This window comes from Hordeum vulgare, chromosome 2H, assembly GCF_904849725.1.
Source record: "Hordeum vulgare subsp. vulgare chromosome 2H, MorexV3_pseudomolecules_assembly, whole genome shotgun sequence".
NCBI classification, from domain to species: domain Eukaryota; kingdom Viridiplantae; phylum Streptophyta; class Magnoliopsida; order Poales; family Poaceae; genus Hordeum; species Hordeum vulgare.
Window position 1 is genome coordinate 211,240,713 of NC_058519.1, and position 22,438 is coordinate 211,263,150.

Sequence of the window (22,438 nt, forward strand, 5' to 3'; positions counted from 1 at the left end):
TTCTTCTACCTTCAAGGGTTCAATGCTAGATATGAAAGAATAAAGCTCACAAAAGTTAGCTAATCGAGATTTAGAGCGAGTGATTCTCCCGTGTTTATGTCGCTATAGACTTGTTTCAGCGAATGATCTCTGTCCACTCTTGCTCTAACTCTTGACAGCTTCTTCTTGTTTGGTGGAGGAGCTTCTTCTTTTTCACCATCATCTTGAGAATTGTCGTTGGCGTCATCTTCTCCTTGAGGTGGTGGTGAGGAAGGTTGAGGTGGATCATCATGATGTACTTCTTCCTCTTCTTCATCATGTCGTGTTCCGCTTGTGGATGCTTCCATGTCATTTTGCGATTCACCTTGACGCGAAGTAGGAGCTTCCACTTGAGTTGATGAAGTGCTTTCCTTCACCTCCATGGGACGTATCTTGCCAATGGACAAATCTTTGATAGCTTCCGAAGGTTCCTTATCTCCTATATCAATTGGCAATTGTTCGACTTGTGAACCATTAGTCTCATCAAACTTCACATATACCGTCTCTTCAACTTTTCGAGTGAAGTTGTTGTAGACACGGTAGGCGTGAGAGTTTGATCCGTAACCAAGAAGGAAACCTTCATAAGATTTAGGTGCAAATTTAGATCGACGATGCTTATCAAGAATATAGCACTTAGAGACGAATACTCGAAAGTATCCAACTTGGGGTTTGTTAACGGTGAGTATCTCGTATGCCGTTTTACCGAGAAGCTTGTGCAGGTAGAGTCGGTTTATGGCATGGCAAGCTGTTTCGACGGCTTCTGCCCAAAATTTTCTTGGAGTCTTGTATTCATCAAGCATCGTTCTCATCATCTCTATGAGCGTCTGGTTCTTCCTCTCAATAACTCCATTTTGTTGAGGTGTGTACGTCGTCGAGAATTCATGTGAGATACCTTCTTCGTCAAGAAAAGTATCCACATTAGTGTTCTTGAACTCCATTCAGTTGTGGCTCCGAACCTTCTTGATCTTCACTTCAAACTGGTTTCGAGCTTTTCGAGCGAAGTTCTTGAAGATAATTTGTACCTGTGACTTATCATTGAGAAATAACACCCACGTAAAACTGGAAAAATCATCAACAATAACTAGACCATAAGCATTTCCACCAAAGCTCTTGTAAGCATTGGGGCCAAAGAGATCCATGTGAAGCAGCTCGAGGGGTCTTCTTGTGGTCATGATGTTCTTCATGATATGAATTCCACCAACTTGTTTTCCTGCTTGACAGGCACTACAAAGTCTATCTTTGTCAATGATAACATCTTTAACACCAATAATATGATCACCTTTGATAAGTTTGTCAAGATTACGCATACCAACATGTCCAAGCCTTCTATGCCATAACCAACCTTTAGAAGATTTTGCAACAAGGCATGTACGGGGTTTGGATATCTTAGAGAAATCAACAATGTATAGATCACCTCTACAGAAACCAGTAAAGACGATGTTATGATTGTCGTTACAAAATACTCGGTATTCAACTTTCGTAAATAGCACATCGAAACCGAAATCTGCTAACTAGATACGAAAAGTAGATTGTAGCCAAGATATTCTACTAGCATAACATTCTGAATAGAACTATCATGAGATACATCCACCTTACCGAGACCAAGTACCTTACCTTTGGAATTGTCTCCAAAATTTACATACCTTCGAGGTCCATGATTCGGTGTGATTTCATGGAACATGTATTTATCTCCGGTCATGTGATCAGTGCATCCACTATCGAGAACCCACTCTTTTCCACCTACCATGTAGTCTTTAAGGTTATCCATAAGAATGAGATTCTTCATGGTCTTCTCATACTCGATGTCGAAGTCCTCATCATCATCGTAGTAGCCACGTTCCGCATAGTCATCATCGTATGAAGTTTCCTCGTAAGAGACAAATGTTTCATCAGAAATTTGACTATTTCAGTATTCAATTTTATGCATTCGAATGGCTTCAATAATGATGTTGTTGATGGTAATGACATTTCCTTTGGGACACATGAGGTCACGAAGCTCAAATAAGCATTTATCAAAGTTCGGATCGGTTGGCTTCAGTTTATGGAAAGCAATGTATTTGTGAACAATGATATCACAGTTTCTCAAGCAATAATTTGGATATCTTTCCTCTAAGTCTTTCCACAAAGTATGAGCACACTCAAAGTTTTGCAACTGATTAATCACGTTTCTTGGTAAACCTCTAGTGATAAGATTGACGGTGTTGAGATTGCCAAGCATGTTAACTTCATCATCATGAGAAGGATGTATGGGGTCAATGGGAGGCGCATAGGGATATTCAATGGGACGCGTGGCAGACGAATGGACCGTGTATCCAGGTTCGTCTCGTTGTGCTGATCAACTTTCATGTTGAAAATATTTTGATCTGACTTACGGATTATTTTATATTAATTTTTAAAGTTTTATTAACCGTTTAGGAATTAAAAACAGATTTAATTAATTAATTAAATGCTATTATGACATCAGTATGACGTCATGCTGACATCAACAGTTGACTAGTCAACTGACGAGTGGGTCCCCAGCGTCATAGACACAAGTTTTTAATTAAGATTAAATAGTAATTAATCAGATTAATTTAGTGGGGGGCCCACGTGTTATACTCTAATTATTCTAATTACCCAATTAATTAAATAACTAATTAATTAAATAATATATCTATTTATTTATTTAATAAAACATATTTTTATTTTTATATTTTAATTTTTACTTTTCTAAAAAGAGGGTGTGGGGCCTCCCTATCATAGACAGCGATGTGGGTTGGCCCCACCGGCAAGTGGCATAGGCCACATACATACAAAACACACATACACCCAATCATACAAAATGTATTTTCTTACATACATGCATACATACATAATAATACATACATACATACATGCTTTATACAAATATCATTTTTCTCTCTCTAACTCTTTCTCTACCTCTCTGCTAACATACATCCTCTCACAGAACCTTCTCATCTCAACAGAAAGAGGGAGGAGACAACCTCCACCTCCACCTATACAAACCTAATGGTGCCGGAACGCGGCGGTGTTCGCCGGAACGGATCCGGAGCGGAAAAAGGAAGGGAAGGGTGTTCTCACCGAGCCTTGTAGATGTGCAAAAAAGGGCTCGGGGGAGGCTCGATGGAGATCGGCGAAGGCGTCGAGGAAGCTCCGGGACGGGGCGGATCCGATGGCAGTGAGGCCAGTCGGGGTGATGGGGGGCCGGGGCCGGCCGGATCCGGCCCAGAGGTGCGGCGCCCGGGTGGGGGGGGGGGGCGCCGGTGCGGGAGGCAGGGAGCTCGGCCAGTGGGGTGGTGAGCTCGGGCCGGTGGGGGGGGGGAAGGGCTCGCCAGGTGGGGGAGGGGGTCGGCCGATGCATGGGGTTGCAGCGGGGTGCCGAGGTGGGGGGGGGGGGGAAGGTTGGCCTCGGTCAAGGACGGGAAGAGAGGCGAGGTGGGGGTGCAGGGCAAGCGACGGGAGAGAGAGGGATCTGGGCGAGGGAGTGGAGGGAGGCTCGGTGCGGGGGTTAGGTGGGGCGGCTGGGTGTCTCGAGGGGGTGGGACTCGGGGGAGAGAGAAAGCCTAAGGGGAGGTGTGGCGAGCTGGGGGGCTCTCCCAGTGGGGTTGGTGGGAGCTGTCGGTGGGGAGTGGGAGGACCGAGAGGAGAGGCCTCGACCTCGTGGGGGAGAAGGGATCGGGAGGGAGTCATGGGGGTTAGGTGGGCTCGAGGGGAAGAAGGGAGACCGAGAGGAGAGGATCTCTCAGTGGGGATGGAATGGATCGAGGGCGGGGGGTAGATGGGGGGCGCGGTTGGTGGAAGGGTAGCAAGGGGGAGGGGGGATGCTAGCGAGGGAATCCTCTTGGAGGCGGGCAGAGTGCGCAGGGGCGCTGCTAGGGTTCCAAACGCGGCGGCTGGAGGCCTGACCGGCTGGGCCACTAGGCCCAATTGGGCCAGGGGTTTTTCTTTTGTTTTTTAATACTATAATATATTTATTTGTTATTATTTTTAAATAGTTTTATGTTTTAATTATATGGGGAGTGCAATAATTTTATAAATGCCTTGTTCACTTTATAAATCATTAGGGAATCTTTATATCTCTCCTCACAATTTTATTTTATCTTAAGATCCAAAAACTCTTATTGTTTTAATTTTATTTCAAACTTGAATTTGAATCGTTTGAAGCTATGCAAGATTACCAATAGTAATCTCGGTGATGTGTCACCATTAGCATAGGTTTACTATAGCTTAATTTACCGGGGCGTCACAACTCTCCCCTACTAACAAGAATTCTCGTCCCGAGAATTAAGAGGTAGCAGGAGAAAGCTCGGGGTATTCATCACGAAGATGATCCTCGCGTTCCCAAGTGGTTCCATCTTCAGAATGATTTGACCACTGCACTTTAAGGAACTTGGTGACTTTGCGACGAGTCTGACGTTCAGCTTGGTCGAGAATGCGGACCGGATGCTCTTTATAAGAGAGGTCTTGTTGCAGCTCAAGCATATCATGATCCACTCCTCGAATAGGATCCTTGAGGCAGCGACGGAGCTGAGACACATGGAAGACATCGTGAACCTGAGAAAGGTCCACCGGCAGTTCCAATTGATAAGCCACTCTTCCACGCCTTCCAAGAACAGTGAAAGGACCAATATAGCGAGGAGCTAACTTGCCATTGATCCCAAAACTATGTGCACCTCTCATTGATGTGACACGAAGGTAACGAGACTGAGAAGCCTTCAGATTCTCATGAATAATGCGTACTTGATCTTCTGCATGTTGGATAATATCCGGACCGAAGAGTGATCGGTCCATTGAACGGTTGCTCGAGAATTACATACGAAGCCAATTGTAAAGGATACCTTGGAGTCAAATGATGTACAGGAGAGTCAGGTTTCAATCGTGTGGAACTTTGGGTTATGGGTCCACCAAGTGGGCCGAGAGTAGGTAGAGGGGTGACATATTATATGTTCTTGGTAGCAAGACATGTCATAGGACAACCTGTCAGTTATGTTGGCAACAAAGTTAGTACCAAGTGCGGGGGACGAATAGAACCATTTTCCTGCTCGTTGAAAATGAGGCGGACCAGTAGGCAAAGTTCTCGTCCACCGGCGGCTACCGGAATGTTATCCACAATAGTAACAGGGTCTTACTGACAGAGTCGTATAACGAGAATTTTACCTAAGCAGGGAATTAACACTGCTTATATAAGTAATGCCACAAGAAAGGTCAAACATACCAATAGGAAGGGAAAAATGTGTTCACACACACAAGTATTAGAGTATACCATTCCCGAGGAAACACAGAGTATGGTATACATGATAGGTCATCAAGTACATAACCCTTTAGATAGGAGGCAAGAAGAATCATAATGTTTACCCATACCATACGGTTTGGATAATTGATCAGGAACAATTTAGCATTGCGCTTCCAATGTTCCTGTTGAAATTTGAAGTACCACATCCGTGATGCGGGGTAGCATCGACCTGGTCATCAGATAAAGGTTGGACTTATGGGTATACAAAGGATCCATCAGGAATTACTTATAAAATAAATCATACAATTTCCCCATGGAAGAACGGTTAACCTTACCAAGGAGGATAATATAACAATAGATCCTGCGGCCCGGTGTGCCAAACAAGACATCACCCCACCGGGTTACATAAGACCAAAGTTATAATTATTGGGAAATGTTCCAACCATCATATCTGCCCGAGATCCAGATCTGGTTGGTGTTAAGATACCTCAGACTCAAGATGCCTGAGAAGAAAAGATGAAGATGCAAGATTCTCATGATATGAGCTACACACGCAATTCTTGAACCATGAGTTCGATTGTAAGACATATGAACACAATGTCAAGACATTCGTGCCCACATAGAATTCTTACGTCAAAATGCAACTGAGTTCTGATTTGAGAATCCTCATCGAGGGTATCGAGGTCCTTGAGTAATCCTCGATTAGCTCTTATAAAGGAACTTCTTTTCCATGATCAAATCAGTCAGTGACTTCGCGTGCTAAGAGAAGTTATATGAAGTGAAGATAACAATTCTTCAAAACATATATAACTTCACGCATGCGTGAATCATTTGGTATTTCCCGAGAGGAAGCGAAACAAAACTTTCACTTATTCACGGCGGAAAGAGTGCATATGAACTTTGGGCAATACACTTCTTCTACCCAACCTATTCTTCATGAGCTAGACACAAGGACAATGCCTTCAAGAGCTTCATCGTGGGACATGGAGAAGTTGAGGGTGTATCTGATGGCCTCAACAACAATCCCTCAAGATTTTGACAGGGATGAATTTCCAAAATTATAACATCAAAGAGATAGCATTTGTCGTATGCTCAAGGGAACAACAACAATTAAACATTGGTAAAAGGGTGCACTCGGAAATACTGAGTGAGTAGCATGACTAATGCTAAAATGATGAGTCAACACCCAACACACTAAGAATGAAACAATCAGTTGTTAAACTCAAGGCAACGGGGTTGCCAGAAATATTGGAATCACACATCAGAGTTCACTTGTTGGTATTCCGGTTTGAAACAATACAAAACCAAGAAATGAATGGTGATGGCGAGAAATATTGCTTTATCAAGAATTCTTAAGAGGCGTGCAATCCTCACGACATTCTTAACAGAAAAGCTAGTAATAGTTCAAGGTAGAAGATAACATAAGCTGAAAAGCAAGGAACTTAAGGGACAACACCAAACACGAACATGTTTGTGTTGGCGGGGAGGCAAAAAGGTTGTTGATGAAAACACAAATCATCGAGGGGCAAGGATGGCGTTTCTCATCATGCATTAGATCGATAACCTGCAAGACCTCAGAATGCGGATGGTGATCACGACACATTTGTCAAGAAGCTTCACAAAGATGTAATCGTTTAGCGACGATATCAAGCAAGGGAATGATGAAGCAAGAGGTTGTCGAAATCACAGATAAGACTGCTAGCTTAGAATTGAGATTGCCTTTCAGGACAACCAACATGATGTGGAAAACTCGATGCAAGCTTAACGCACAGTTGGAATTGTGTTCCAGGGATGAAGGGTATAGAGAGCATGGTCGAGCTCCAACATGACGATGATGTTGTAGCTTAACAGCTTGGAATGACATGATCGAGTACAAACTCGTAAACAAGGAAGATTGCTAAAAGTTGTTGAATCGCAATGCATACCCGATTCAGTTATCGATGTACTCGCGTGTCCAACATCTCAAACATGAGGAAACTGGGATTAATGAAAATATCATAGTTGATGAGAAATTCACAAGAAGTCATATAGCTCCGTGATATCCTCGAGCTACAAGGAATAATACTCAGAGGTAGATCAACATTAAGGCTTGGACCGATGTATTGATCCGAAGAAGACAAGTACTTTAACTCGTCTGAGAATGAAATGAAGGTAGGACAACGATTGCAAAGGTCAAGATCAAAGATACCAGATTTAAACCACAGAATGAATGATTATTGATACGAGAAGCTTCTATGGTAAGATCAATGTCGTTTCCATGGGCATGAACACAAAGTTCAAGGTCGACTCCCACTTCATCAATGCATCACCTGCCATTTACTCCTCGCCTCTGATGAGGTTGTAGCTTACAAAGAATATCCGACAAAACACCAGAAGAGCAAGACTCGTGAAAACTATTCGAGTCATATTGATTTAGGAAGGCATAGGTTCAACCCGTCGGGGCATCTTAGGAACATATACCATACACTCCAAGAGTAATTAACACATGCTTGACAACAGCGCATGGCCGACAAAAGAATAGGATAGAATTTATCAGAGGGAGAAGACAAAATTTACTAATGGCATTATGTATCAAGGGAACATATCACAAGAATTTTCGAAAGCAAAGGATGCCGTCGGATAACAACCCAGAATGAGTCTGATAGTCCACAAATGATCTGATATGAGTATCGGTGCTCAATCAGAGGGAGATAGGATGCAATGTATCGGGTTATAGAACATAAAAAAATCGATACTTAATTTCCAAAGGAATTAAGATTTCCAGATTGGTGTATCAGATTCAGATGCTCCAATCAAATACAAGTAAGTTGAATAGATATAGATGGACAATCAATCAAAATTGATTTGTCGAGAACCAGCTCTGTTTGAAAGGAAGTCTGAGTCGGAAAGATAATTTATAAGTATCATCAGATGATTGTGTTCATTCACACAGAGGTTGAATCAATAAGATCAGAGGAAAATCACAAAGGATTTTAATGAATGCTGCTAGACATATGGATTTAACCATAATGCAAGCAGAGGAGAAAAGTCAAGAGCAATAGGCTACAGGGGATTCCGAAAGATCAAGTAGTAATTCAAAGAACTCTCGAAACCCAGGACAACTGATAATGGACGAATCCCCGATAAGATAAGTCGTTGCATCTCGTAAAACAAGAGCAATTGGAAAAGAAAGTATGAATGACATTTGTATGTAGTCATCCATAATGGTTGATGGAGGAAGGGAAAATTGCAGAAGCAATGAGCACAAGATCTCAAGAGAACATCGAAAAGTAACTGCAGTTCTTCTGACGGATAAAGCCATCGTCTAGAATACGGGGCTCTCCTGGAGGAAGTATTTATGAGAACCTAATGTTAGAGTTAGCAAAATCTTTATCCCGAAAGAGAAGAGAGAGTAGAGCCCGGAGTATAGGAAATGAGTAAAAGATACTAATACCACCCGATTGAGATGTGGGCCATAAGCCACAACATCAGTGTTAGTAAAGTTTTTCAAACACTAGACTCTACTTCAGCCAAGGAGTTGGAAAGGGGGCTACCTACAGGCAGTCGACTCTGATACCAACTTGTGATGTCCTCAGTTTAAACATACACTAATCATACACGCAAATGCGTATGATCAAACCCAAGGACTCACGGGAAGATATCACAACACAACTCTAGACACAAATAAAATAATACAAGCTTCATATTACAAGCCAGGGGCCTCGAGGGCTAGAATACAGAAGCTCGATAAGCACACGAGTCAGCGGAAGCAACAAATATCTGAGTATAGACATAAAACATGGGGTGCCTTACAGAAGGCTAGCACAAAATAAAAACGATCGAACGAGGCGAGGCCTCCTGCCTGGGAACCTCCTAAACTACTCCTGGTCTTCAGCGGCCTCCATGGAGAAGACACAATCAGGATGGCTGACATCAATAGGAAACTCCACTTCTGGGATCCATCATCTGGTCGCAGCACGGATCAAGGGGAAAAGGGGGGAGCAAAGCAACGGTGAGTACTCATCCAAAGTAATCGCAAGACTTACATCAGAACTATGCTAAGTATGCACCAGTATCAAAGAAGGGATTTTATATGTGGACTGACTTCAGCAATGCAAGAATAGAGAGAAGGCCTAGTCCTATCGAAGACTAGCATCTCCAGGGTCTTGCAGCAAAAGACGAGAGTAGAACAAGGTAACACAATTAATAGTCATATTGTTGCAGCAATATTAAAGTGAGGTCACGCCCAGAGATCCTCCCTTGACTCCCTGCGAGGAAGCAATCCCGAGGCAACTAATTCCACTTAAGTAACAATTGTAGTTGTATAAGATCAGGGCACAACTCCAGGTCGTCCTGTAACCGTGGGCACGACTATTCGAATAGTTAATTTTCATCCGTGCAGGGGTGCACCACATGTCCCGACGCGCTCGATAACACTCTGGCCGGACACATTTTTCTGGGTCCTGCCCGGCCTCAGAATATCAACACGTCGCAACCCCACCTAAGCTCAGCAGAGAGGACAGCCCGCCGGTCTAAATCCTAAGCGCAAATGGTTCATGGGCCTAGTTCCCCTCCGTGCTCCTGCATGATGCGAGGGTGGCCGACATCAGTCCTAGCACCCCTTAATCACAAGCGCGATGCATCTCGGGACCACTCAGGCGCGCACCGCTACATCGCTGACGTCTGAAGAGCTTCGGCTGATACCGCGATGTCGAGTACCCATAATTCTTCCCACGCAGACGGTTAGTGCAAAAAGGTCTCTGACCAACCCAGATCAAATACCCAAATCCGTTTTCATTTTAATTAGGCCCCCGACACAATCTCGCGGGAATCCACCCGTCTTAACAACTAATCACCAATGAACCCAGTAACATGGTCGAGTAACTGTGTGGTTGTAACATCAGGGGGAATCCGAGGTATTACCCTCGTTGGATTCCGAATGATGTATCCGTCAAGGTGGGCTTAGAGGAATCACCCTCGGGGGTCCCACACTTGAGGGGTTGCACGACAGAGGCATCGTCGGGAATGGTGAAAGAGGAATCACCCTCGATAACCACGACCGACTAGCTATACTACAGAGATATCATCATGAGTACTTAGCGAGGTGTCACCCTCGGTACCCGATAGTATCTTTGTAGCGTCATACAACTAAGGGGGGGGGTGTATGTGCTATGTCGGGTCTGGCTCGTCGATCAGGGATCGAGATATGAAAACAAGCGGGGCAACTGGACTACGGGGTCAGAGGGGATGACTGCTCCACCTATACTAAGCAGCTTTAAAGTACAATGCTGAAAGTAGCAGTTCATCAAAAACATGCTATGCATCAGATATAGGAGCTAACTACAACAGTAGCAAAATACTAATGCAAGCAGTAGGAAGAAAGACATAGGCGATATAGGAATGATAAAGGGAGGTTTGTTTGTCTTGCTGCTCTGCGGCAAAGGACTGATCGGCAGGGTCGTAGATGTACCCGACAGCAGCGTCAGTATCGGGGTCTACCGATAAGAAGAGGGGGGAAGAAACAATAAATAATAGCAGCGGTGCAACACAATGCATGACACGGCAAGATGCAAGCTAGACAAGAGCTAACGCAGCAACATCCGTCATAGATGGGTCGGAAGAATATCTGACGATATTTTCCGAGTCTTGGCTACTACCGGACAAATGGAAAACGATGGAAAAGTTCCATGTTTGCTATGCTAGGGACGCGTGACAGACGAATGGACCGTGTATCCGGGTTCGTCTCGTTCTGCTGATCAACTTTCATGTTGAAAATATTTTGATCTGACATACGGATTATTTTATATTAATTTTTAAAGTTTTATTTACCGTTTAGGAATTAAAACAGATTTAATTAATTTCATTAAATGCTATTATGGCATCAGCATGACGTCACGCTGACATCAACAGTTGACTAGTCAACTAACTAGTGGGTCCCGAGCGTCATAGACACAAGTTTTTAATTAAGATTAAATAGTAATTAATCACATTAATTTAGTGGGGGACCCACGTGTTATACTCTAATTATTCTAATTACCCAATTAATTAAATAACTAATTAATTAAATAATATATCTATTTATTTATTTCATAAAACATATTTTTATTTTTATATTTTAATTTTCACTTTTCTTAAAAGAGGGTGTGGGGCCTCCGTGTCATAGACAGCGGGGTGGGTTGGCCCCACCGGTAAGTGGCATAGGCCACATACATACAAAACACACGTACACCCAATCATACATAATGTATTTTCTTACATACATGCATACATACATAATAATACATACATACATACATGCTCTATACAAATATCATTTTTTTTGTTTTCTCTCTAACTCTTTCTCTACCGCTCTGCTAACATACATCCTCTCACAGAACCTTCTCATCTCAACAGAAAGAGGGAGGAGACAACCTCCACCTCCACCTATAGGAACCTAATGGTGCCGGAATGCGGCGGTGTTTGCCGGAACGGATCCGGAGCGGAAAAAGGAAGGGAAGGGTGTTCTCACCAAGCCTTGTAGACGTGCAAAAACGGGCTCAGGGGAGGCTGGATGGAGATCGGCGACGGCGTCGATGAAGCTCCGAGATGGGGCGGATCTGGCAGCAATGAGGCCGGTCGGGGTGACGGGGGGGGGGGGGGGGGGTTGGCCGGATCCGGCCCGGAGGTGCGGCGCTCGGGTGGGGGGCGCCGGTGCGGGAGGCAGGGAGCTCGGGCGGCGGGGTGGTGAGATCGGGCCGGTGAGGGGGGAGGACTCGCCGGGTTGGGGAGGGGGTCGGCCGATGGATGGGGTTGCAGCGGGGTGCCGAGGTGGGTGGGAAGGTTGGCCTCGGTCAGGGACGGGAATAGAGGCGAGGTGGGGGTGCAGGGCAAGCGACGGGAGAGAGAGGGATGTGGGCGAGGGAGTGGAGGGAGGTTCGGTGCGGGGGTTAGGTGGGCGGCTGGGTGTCTCGAGGGGGTGGTACTCGGGGAGAGAGAGAGAGAGCCCGAGGGGAGGTGCAGCGAGCTGGGGGGCTCTCTCGGTGGGGTTGGTTGGAGCTGTCGGTGGGGAGTGGGAGGACCGAGAGGAGAGGCCTCGGCCTCGTGGGGGAGAAGGGATCGGGAGGGAGTCGTGGGGGTTAGGTGGGCTCGAGGGGGAGAAGGGAGACCGAAAGGAGAGGATCTCTTGGTGGGGATGGAATGGATCGAGGGGGGGGGGTAGGTGGGGGTGCGGTTAGTGGAAGGGTAGCAATGGGGAGGGGGGATGATAGCGAGGGAATCCTGGTGGCGGCGGGTAGAGTGCGCAGGGGCGCCGCTAGGGTTCCCAACGCGGCGGCTGGAGGCCTGGCCGGCTGGGCCACTAGGCCCAGTTGGGCTAGGGGTTTTTCTTTTGTTTTTTAATACTATGATATATTTATTTATTCTTTCTATTTTAATTATATAGGGACTGCAATAATTTTATAAATGCCCTGTTCACTTTATAAATCATTAGGGAATCTTTATATCTCTCCCGACATTGTTTTAATCTTAAGATCCGAAAACTCTTATTGTTTTGATTTTATTTCAAACTTGAATTTGAATGGTTTGAAGCTATGCGAGATTAGCAATAGTAATCCCTGTGACGTGTCACCATTAGCATAGGTTTACTATAGCTTAATTTACCAGGGTGTCACAATGAGAAGGCTGGCAAAGTCGACAAAAGTATATTGGATATACATGATATTGATGTGTACTTTTCTAGTGCTACTAGTAGCACCAGGGTATTAGATACCGGTTCAGTTCCTAAGTGTTAGTAACTCAAAATAAAAGCTATGGAATAAACGGAGACTAGGTAAAGGCAAGGTGACGATGCATGTTGGAAGTGCTTCCAAGGTTGATGTGATCACCATCACACGCTCCCTCTACTTTCGAGATTAGTGTTGAACCTAAATGTTTTTTGGTGTTTTCGTTGAGCATGAACAAGATTGGATTGTGTTTATTGCAATACGATTATTCAACTAAATAGAATAATGGTTATTCTGTTTAATTGAATAATACCTTCAATGGTCTTGCACCTAAAATGAATGGTTTATTGAATCTCGATTGTAGTGATACACATATTCATAATATTGATGCCAAAAGATACAAAGTAGTAATGTTAGTACCACTTACGTGTGGCACTTCCACTTAAGTCATATTTGTATAAAACGCATGAAGAAGTTCCATGCAGATGGATCTTCGGACTCACTCATTTTTGTATCGTTTGAGACATGCAAACCATGCCTATTGTATACATTACATAGATTCATATTTCGATCCCTTGCCTATGATCGCTTTGGCCGTAACCATGGAGAATATTCATTATTTAACGGGATGCTTGGGTCAATTCTCACTATCAAGGGCAGAATTTCATCAAACTTATTATAATATGCTCACATGTCTGTCTTGTCCTCGATTCCGACGATGTTTCTTTTCCCTGAAAGAACTATGTGATGCTTTGGCTCATCGTCCAATGTATTCATTTTCTTATTTTTTCTTTTTTCGGTTTGGAGGACATGTATTTCACATAGAAAACCTGAGCCACATTATTGTCTAGGACGAATGGCTCGTCTGTGTAACCAAGATTCTTGAGATCAACTGTTGTCATTCCGTACAACTGGTCTACCTTTACCCCTTCTCCATTCATGTTGACCCAACTACACCTAAACAAAGGGACCTTAAAAGTAGGTCCATAGTCAAATTCCCATATCTCCTCTATGTAACCATAGTATGTGTCCTTTTTCCCATTCTCGTCTGTCGCATCATAGCGGACACCACTGTTTTGGTTGGTGCTCTTTTTATCTTGGGCGGTCGTGTAAAATGTATTCATGTTTATCTCGTACCCTTGGAAATGTGATACGGTCGAAGAAGGTGACGTGACGAACAAGTAGAATTGATCTCCAACAGTGTTGTCATTCATGAGACATGCTCGCAACCAACTGCCAAAAGTATCCATGTGTTTTTCTTCAATACAGGAGATAACCTTCCCCGGGAACTCAGAGCGTACAAAATTCTTGTGTTCCTCGATATACGAAGCCATGAAGGTGGAAATTTTTATAACTGTGTAGTGTGCTTGAGTGAAAGAATGCCCGTCCCTAAATATCACTGCTTTCTTTTCTAACGTGCCTTTTCCACTCAGTCTCCCCTCATGCAGCGATTCAGGAACACCAATCGACTTAAGGTTAGGAATAAAGTCTACACAGAACCCATTGACCTCCTCTGTTCCATAGCCCTTGGAGATGCTTCCTTCTGGACTAGCACGGTTATGAACATATTTCTTTAAGACTCCCACGAACCTCTCGAAGGGGAACATATTGTGTAGAAATATAGGACCGAGAATGGAAATCTCGTTGACTAGGTGAACCAGGAGATGCGTCATAATATTGAAGAAGGACGGGGGGAACACCAACTCAAAACTAACAAGACATTGGACTGCATCCTTCTGTAGCCTTTCTAGACGTTCTCCATCGATTACCTTCTCAGATATTGCATTGAGGAATGCACATAGCTTCACAATGGGTAATCGAACATTTTCCGGTAGAAGCCCCCTCAATGCAACCAGAAGAAACTGCGTCATAATCACGTGGCAATCATGAGACTTCAGGTTCTGGAATTTTTTCTCCGCCATATTTATTATTCCCTTTATATTAGACGAGAAGCCAGCGGGGACCTTCATACTACTCAGGCATTCGAAAAAGATTTCCTTCTTTGCTTTGGTAAGAGCGTAGCTGCTTAAGTATTGACGCCCTTTATTACTCTTCATGTCATATGGGTCTTTCATACGTTGCTCCTCCTCCCGTGCTTCTGTTGTATCTTTTGTCTTCCCATACATGCCCAGGAAGCCTAGCAGGTTCACGCAAAGATTCTTCATCACGTGCATCACGTCGATTGAAGACCGGACCTCTAGGTGTTTCCAATAGGGCAGCTCCTAAAATAAAGATTTGTTTTTCCACATGGGCACGTGTCCGGTAACGTCGTCTTTCAGAACAGATTGACTGCCAGGACCCTTTCCAAAGATTACTATTTGATCCAAATCCTTGACCATAGCCAATAACTCATCACCAGTAGGGAGATTAGGCTTCTTCCAATGACCTGCCTCACCGTTGAATTGCTTGCCTTTCTTTCTTACGGGATGATTGGTCGGAAAAAATTGACGACACCCAGGAAGACAATCTTCTTAGATTTTTACAAATATGTACCTTTAGTCTTATCTAAATAGTGCGTGCATGCATTGTATCCCTTGTTTGACTGTCCTGAAACGTTACTAAGAGCAGACCAATCATTGATGGTTACGAACAGCAATGCTTGTAGGTCAAATTCCCGCTGTTTGGGCTCATCCCACACACGTGCACCTGGTTTGGCCCACAACTGCAAAATTTCATCAACTAATGGCCTTAGTGTTAGAGCATATCTCTCCATATGTGGTTTTGGTAATTGATGACAATTCCTATGGACTAATGGTTGCCTTAAGTTATATTTATAGGATTTGTCCATAGGCACTTCTTGAAGTCCATCTGTTGGGTTCAAGGAGTTTATATGATGACCAAGGTGGTATTCAAGGTATTATCCAAAGAATGGTCATAGAGTCACAAGGTTCATCAAGATCGTCAGACAAATAGTAAATCAAGATGATCAACACACAAAGCGTACAAGATGTACCGAGAGGGATCAAGTGATCCCGTGGTAGGTAAGCATTGTCCATTACGTGTTTGTTTACTAACCCATGGTCTTCATGAGAGTTCTATGTGGGGTTAGGTGTGTTTGCATGGGCTTGCCTCAAGAGGAAGATCTCATACAACCCATGGAGGATGACGTCAAGTGGTTATCGTCATCAACATTGCGGTGTGCAAGTTCAAGTGGATCAGCACGAAGATATCTTGCTTGAAACTTGTCGTCGATTGTGGTGGCAATGGACTTGTGAAGATATGCTGAAGAGCGGCTCACCCATATTGTGTATGGGGGAGCAATCAACTAGTCTGCATCAAGCCAACACAATCAATAAAGGTGGTCCATCTTGAAGAAGCCGAGATCATCGTCATCTAGCTCGAGAGGACGAGGTGCAAGGTATATGTTTGCCCTTGATAGGTTTTCTGTTGTAGGATAGATTGCCGTACTATCAGGGGGGGCTCTCAAGTGAGTAGCTTGATCATATAGTTTGTTGAGAGATCAAACCATTTGCATCCTTGCATCATACTCCTTGGTTCTTGTTTGGTGTTTCTCTTGGTGAGTTTTATAGCTTATGTTCACCTTCATGAGAAGCTTGAGTTCATCGAAAACGGAGTCCAAATGCATCTTCTATGATGTTTTCGATGTTGGAGTTTTTGCCGGTTCTTCATTTTTCAGAGATCCACATCTCTATATCATTGGCTTTTTCATATGTGCATGTTCTTAAGGTTGATAGATCTTGTCGTCCTGAATCCAACAAGCTTGGGTTTGCTCGACTCGGAGCTCGTATGCGAAAGTTGTGGTTGTTTCAGTGGCGAGCGGTAGTACCGCTTGTGCCAAGCGGTAGTACCACTCCCTAGCGTTAGTACCGCACCGGGTGGACGGTAGTACCGCTTCAGGGCGATAGTACCTCTCTCTGAGCGGTTGTACTTCATCGGACCTTTTTGCGAATACTTTTCCAAGTGGTGGTAGGCCCAACAGTAATATCTTTACTACCGTGGATGTGCGGTAGTACCGCTCCTTGCCTAGCGGTGGTACCGCTTGCGCCAAGCAGTAGTAGCTCTCCTCGCCAGCGGTAGTACCGCGCCTCGCCAGCGGTAGTACCGCTGTGCGCGGGCTGTAAGTGGGGGTAACGGTCTGATTCCTCCCCCCACTATATAAAGGGGGTCTTCTTCCCCCTTGGACTCATCTATCCATTGAGCTCGTGTTCTTCCCCCACTGTTAACCTTCTTAGAGCTTTCTAACTCTCAATCCCTCTAATGATTCTTGCTAGTTCTTGAGGGAAAAGAGAGAGGAGATCTAGATCCACATCTCCACCAATCACTTTCTCCTCTATGTGAGGGGAACCCCTTGGATCTTGATCTTGGACTTCTTGTGAGCTCCTTGTTCTTCCTCTCGTATTTCTCCATTGCTTTTGTTGTTGTGGGGGGATTTGATTGTGAGGGACTTGTCCACTTCAAATGTTCTTGCCATTGCATTTCGTGCATAGGTTTGAGTTCTCCACGGTGATACGTGGAAGTGAAGTTTGAGAAGCTTATTACCCTTGGGTACTTGGTACCCCTAGAAGCTTAGTGGTGCCTCAGAGTTCAATCATTGTGGTGTAAAGCTCCGGGCAAGTATCGGGGTCTCCAATTAAGTTGTGGAGATTGCCCCGAGCATTTCTGGTCACCTCGAAGCCATATGCCATTTTGGTGAAGCTTCGTGGTGTTGTTGGGAGCCTCCAATTAAGTTGTGGAGGTTGCCCCAACCTTGTTTGTACGGGTTCGGTGACCGCCCTCAAGGGTCCCTTTGTGGAATCATGGCATCTTGCATTGTGCAAGTGCGTGAGGAGATTACAGTGGCCTTAGTGGCATCTTGGGGAGCATTGTTCCTCCACACCGCTCCAACAGAGATTAGCATCCGCAAGGGTGTGAACTTCGGGATACATCATCGACTCCGCGTGCCTCGGTTATCTCTTACCCGAACCCTTTAATTATGCACTTTACTTTGTGATAGCCATATTGTTTATTGTCATATATCTTGCTATCACTTAGTTGTTTATCTTGCTTAGCATAAGTTGTTGGTGCACATAGGTGAGCCTAGTTGTTTTAGGTTTTGTGCTTGACAAATTAAACGTTAGTTTTATTCCGCATTTGTTCAAGCCTAAACTGTAATTATTTTAAAGCGCCTATTCACCCCCCTCTCGGCGACATCCACGTCCTTTCACTTAGGTACACATCAATGTCGTTGCCTGGTTGCTTCGGTCCTTGGATGAGCACTGGCATCATAATGAACTTCCGCTTCATGCATAACCAAGGAGGAAAGTTGTAGATACATGGAGTCACAAGCTAGGTGATGTGATTGCAACTCTGCTCCCCAAAAGGATCCATGCCATATGTACCTAGACCAACCCATAAGTTCCTTGGGTCATCTGCAAAGTCCAGCCACTCCCTCTCGATTTTCCTGCACTGCGACCCATCTACGAGGTGTCTCAACTTCCCGTCTTTCTTACGCTCGTCTTTGTGCCATCACATCAACTTGGCATGCTCATTGTTTCTGAACAGACGTTTCAACCGTGGTATTATAGGAGCATACCACATAACCTTAGCAGGAACCTTCTTCCTGGGGGGGGGGGGGCTCGTCATCGCCCTCAACATCACCAGGGTCATCCTATTTGATCTTGTACCGACATGCACTACATAACGGGCATTTGTCCATATTCTCATACTTCTCACCGCGGTACAGGATGCAGTCACTAATGCATGCATGTATCTTCTACACATCTAATCCAAGAGGGCGGATAGACTTCTTTGCTTCGTATGTAGTCTCGGGCAATTGTTTATCCTTTGGAAGCTTGGGCTTCAATATTTGCAGTAGCTTCTCAAATCCCTTGTCAGATAAACCAGTTTCTGCCTTCCATTTCAACACTTCCAGTCTGTTACCGAGCTTTGTGCTGCCATCTTCGCAATTTGGGTACAACAACTTTTTATGATCCTTTAGCATGGCCTCCAACTTCAGCTTCTCCTTGTTTGTATCGCATTGTCTCTTTGCATCAGAAATGACCCGACCAAGACCATCAGCGGGCTCATCTGATGCCAGTTGTTCTTCACCTCCTTCTTCTTCATTGTCTTCCATTGCAATATCACTGTATTCTTTAGTGACCATAGGATAGTTTTCATCATCATCTTCTTCATCATTTTCTTCCATCATAACCCCTCTTTCTCCGTGCATGGTCCAACAATAATATGTGGGCATGAAACCTCTCCGAAGCACATGGCCTTGAATGGTTTTCGAGCTAGAGTACTCCTTCACGTTTTGACAGTCAACACATGGACAAGGCATAAAATTATCCACTTTGTTTGCCTAAACCACATCGATAAATTTATGCAGGCGTGCAATAAATACGGAACCGTGTCGTTCGCTGTACATCCATCGCTTCCATGCATCGATTTGCATCATACATGAATAGTGAAATGACCATCGTACATGGACACATGCAATATTTTTGTATCAATTACAGATGAAAAGGGTAAGGTTACTAACCTTGGCCGAGGATACCATTTTGTGTGAACTTAAGTGTGACTCGGGCATTAGTCCTATTCGTTGTCGGGACCCCGATCCTAAGTCATAAGAATCCAGCGTGTAACACATCACATCACTTTGCGGCCTCACGCACGCTAAACTCCACGGCTGCCAGCTTACCTTGGCCGGGACCGTTTGCGTCTTTTGGCTCACGTATATGAATGTGTCGCTAGCATTCAAACGACAAAGAACCCGGGTCGACATGACTAGTTATAAACCCAAGTGGTACATCCATACAGGAACATGCATACATAACCCAGCAAAGCAGGTGTCGGTCATCAGCGTGTGTAGATGAGTCGTAGCAAGCTACAAGGACTCCATTACACCGCGTGACATTCCCCGAACGGACAACAAAGAAGGATACATGCCGGTCAATCAATGTGTCTGGAGCAGTAGCAAGCTACCAAAGCTCGGTGGAAGCACAAAGAGGCACTTCCCCGTAAAGAGTACTACTAAAGGCACACAACTAGTTGTCGAATCCCACACATATAATGCATTTCATAACATACACACAATATGCACGATATGCGTAGATACAACATGGCATCATAACATAACTCTATGACTCAAGCTTTTATTAAAGACTCATAAGAGTCAACATAGTATGATATTACAAACAAGGGTCTCGTGACCCGTCAGTCAAGTCATACAAACATCAAGCGGAAGCACGACATGTCTGGGTACATACATCTACTAAAAGTGGCTGGAAGAGCCTGAAAAGCTACAACGACCCTACCAAAGGAACCAGTCCTTTGTTTGGGATTTCCAAGCTATTCCGGTCAACATCGAACACATCGCGTAGAAACCTTTAATGAGACTAAAATCTTCTCTGCAAAAACATAAATAAAGCAACCGTGAGTACAAAGGTACTCAACAAGACTTACATCTGAACTATCTACATATGCATCAGTATCAATGAAAGGATTGTGGGGTTTGATTGCAGCAAGCCAGCTTTGACTCTTGGCTAACCTGTACTACGACTACGAATTCTTTGTTTGATGTGGGATAGTGCACACGAGTCCACATATTCACCAATCAATACACCACCATGGATCCACTATCGTCTCCCTACGAGAAGGCCATCCATAGCTCTCACACTTATCTTGCATGTTTAGAGTATCCATTTAAATTGTCTATGTACCACGTAATGTTTCCAAGTAGTCCATATCCGAGGACGCGGCTATTCGAACAGATTGATTCACCCTGCAGGGGTATTCTTCTTCACACATGCTCTCACCACTTAGCACCATATGCACGTCATGCATCTCGGCAACCTTCAGGCAGAAGCACTGGTGTGGGTGTCGGCCACGACCGTTAACCACACAAGACCCTAGTCCAGGTTTATCGCCTATTTGAGACTGAACCTGCAAGGAAGTTCGGCCGAGGTTTCCTCTACGGCCCCAAACGATGTGCGCAAGGTTCCAAAGCCTACCATCCGGGTGACACTTGGTACACCGTGCCACTGTGTATCTACCACACTAAAGCCTACCCCGTCGGGCAGAGCTAAACATAGCCGCCAACACTTTTCCTACAAACACCAGAAACCAATTGCAACTCCTCGACAGAGATCTAGGAGACTAATAAGGCGAGCGGGGTCATATTTCAGGGCCCAATGCATGGTAGTATCTTGTCTTGGATAACATACACAGAACTCAGTTCTTAAGGATGGTCCCAATGAGACAACCCACCATGTACTCTAATACGTCTCCAATGTATCTATAATTTTTGATGGTTCCATGCTATTATCTTGTCAAACTTTGGATGTTTTCTATGCCTTTTATATCTTTTTTGGTACTAACTTATTAACTCAGTGCCAAGTGCGAGTTACTGTTTTTTCCGTGTTTTTGACATTTTTCAGAGGAGAATATTAAACGGAGTCCAAACGGAATAAAACCTCTGAAAAGATTTTTTCCCGGAACAGAAGATACGCACGGAGCTTGAGAACCAAGGCAGAGTGCACCAGGGGAGGCCACAATCCCCCTAGCCGCGGCCTGGGGGCGCCTAGCAGGCTTGTGGGCCCCCTGTGGCTCCTGTGCCCTACTTCTTCTGCCTATAAATCCCCGAAAAATCCAAAATCACAGGAGAGAGCCACGAAAATACTTTTCCGCCGCCGCAAGCTTCTGTCTCCGCAAGATCCCATCTTGGCACGTTCTGGTGCCCTGTCGGAGGGGGATTCGGACATGGAGGGCTTCTTCATAAATACCGTTGCCTCTCCGATGATGCGTGAGTAGTTCACCATAGACCTTCGGGTCCATAGCTAGTAGCTAGATGGCTTCTTCTCTCTCTCTTGGATCTTCAATACAAAGTTCTCCATGATCTTCATGGAGATCTATCGGATGTAATCTTCTTTTGCGGTGTGTTTGTCGAGATCCGATGAATTGTGGATTTATGATCATATTATCTATGAATATTATTGAGTTTCTTGTGATCTCTTATATGCATGATTTCATATCCTTGTAATTCTTTTCGAGTTGTGGGTTTTGTTTGGCCAACTTGATCTACAGTTCATGCAATGGGAGAAGTGCTTGGTTTTGGGTTCATACCGTGCAGTGACCTCACCAAGTGACAGAAGGGGTAGCGAGGCACGCATCGTGTTGTTGCCATCAAGGGTAAAAAGATGGGGTTTATATCTATTGCATGAATTTATCCCTCAACATCATGTCATCTTGCTTAAGGCGTTACTCTGTTTGTCATGAACTCAATACACTAGATGCATGCTGGATATCGGTCGATGTGTGGAGTAATAGTAGTAGATGCAGAAAGTATCGGTCTACTTGTCTCGGACGTGATGCCTATATGTATGATCACTGCCTTAGATAACGCATGACTTTGCGTGGTTCTTTCAATTGCTCGACAGTAATTCGTTCATCCATCGTACTATTTGCTATCATGAGAGAAGTCTATAGTGAACACTATGGCCCCGGGGTCTATTTGACATCATATTTTCAGCCTTACACTTTTACTTTGTTGCACTTTCCGCCTTCAGAT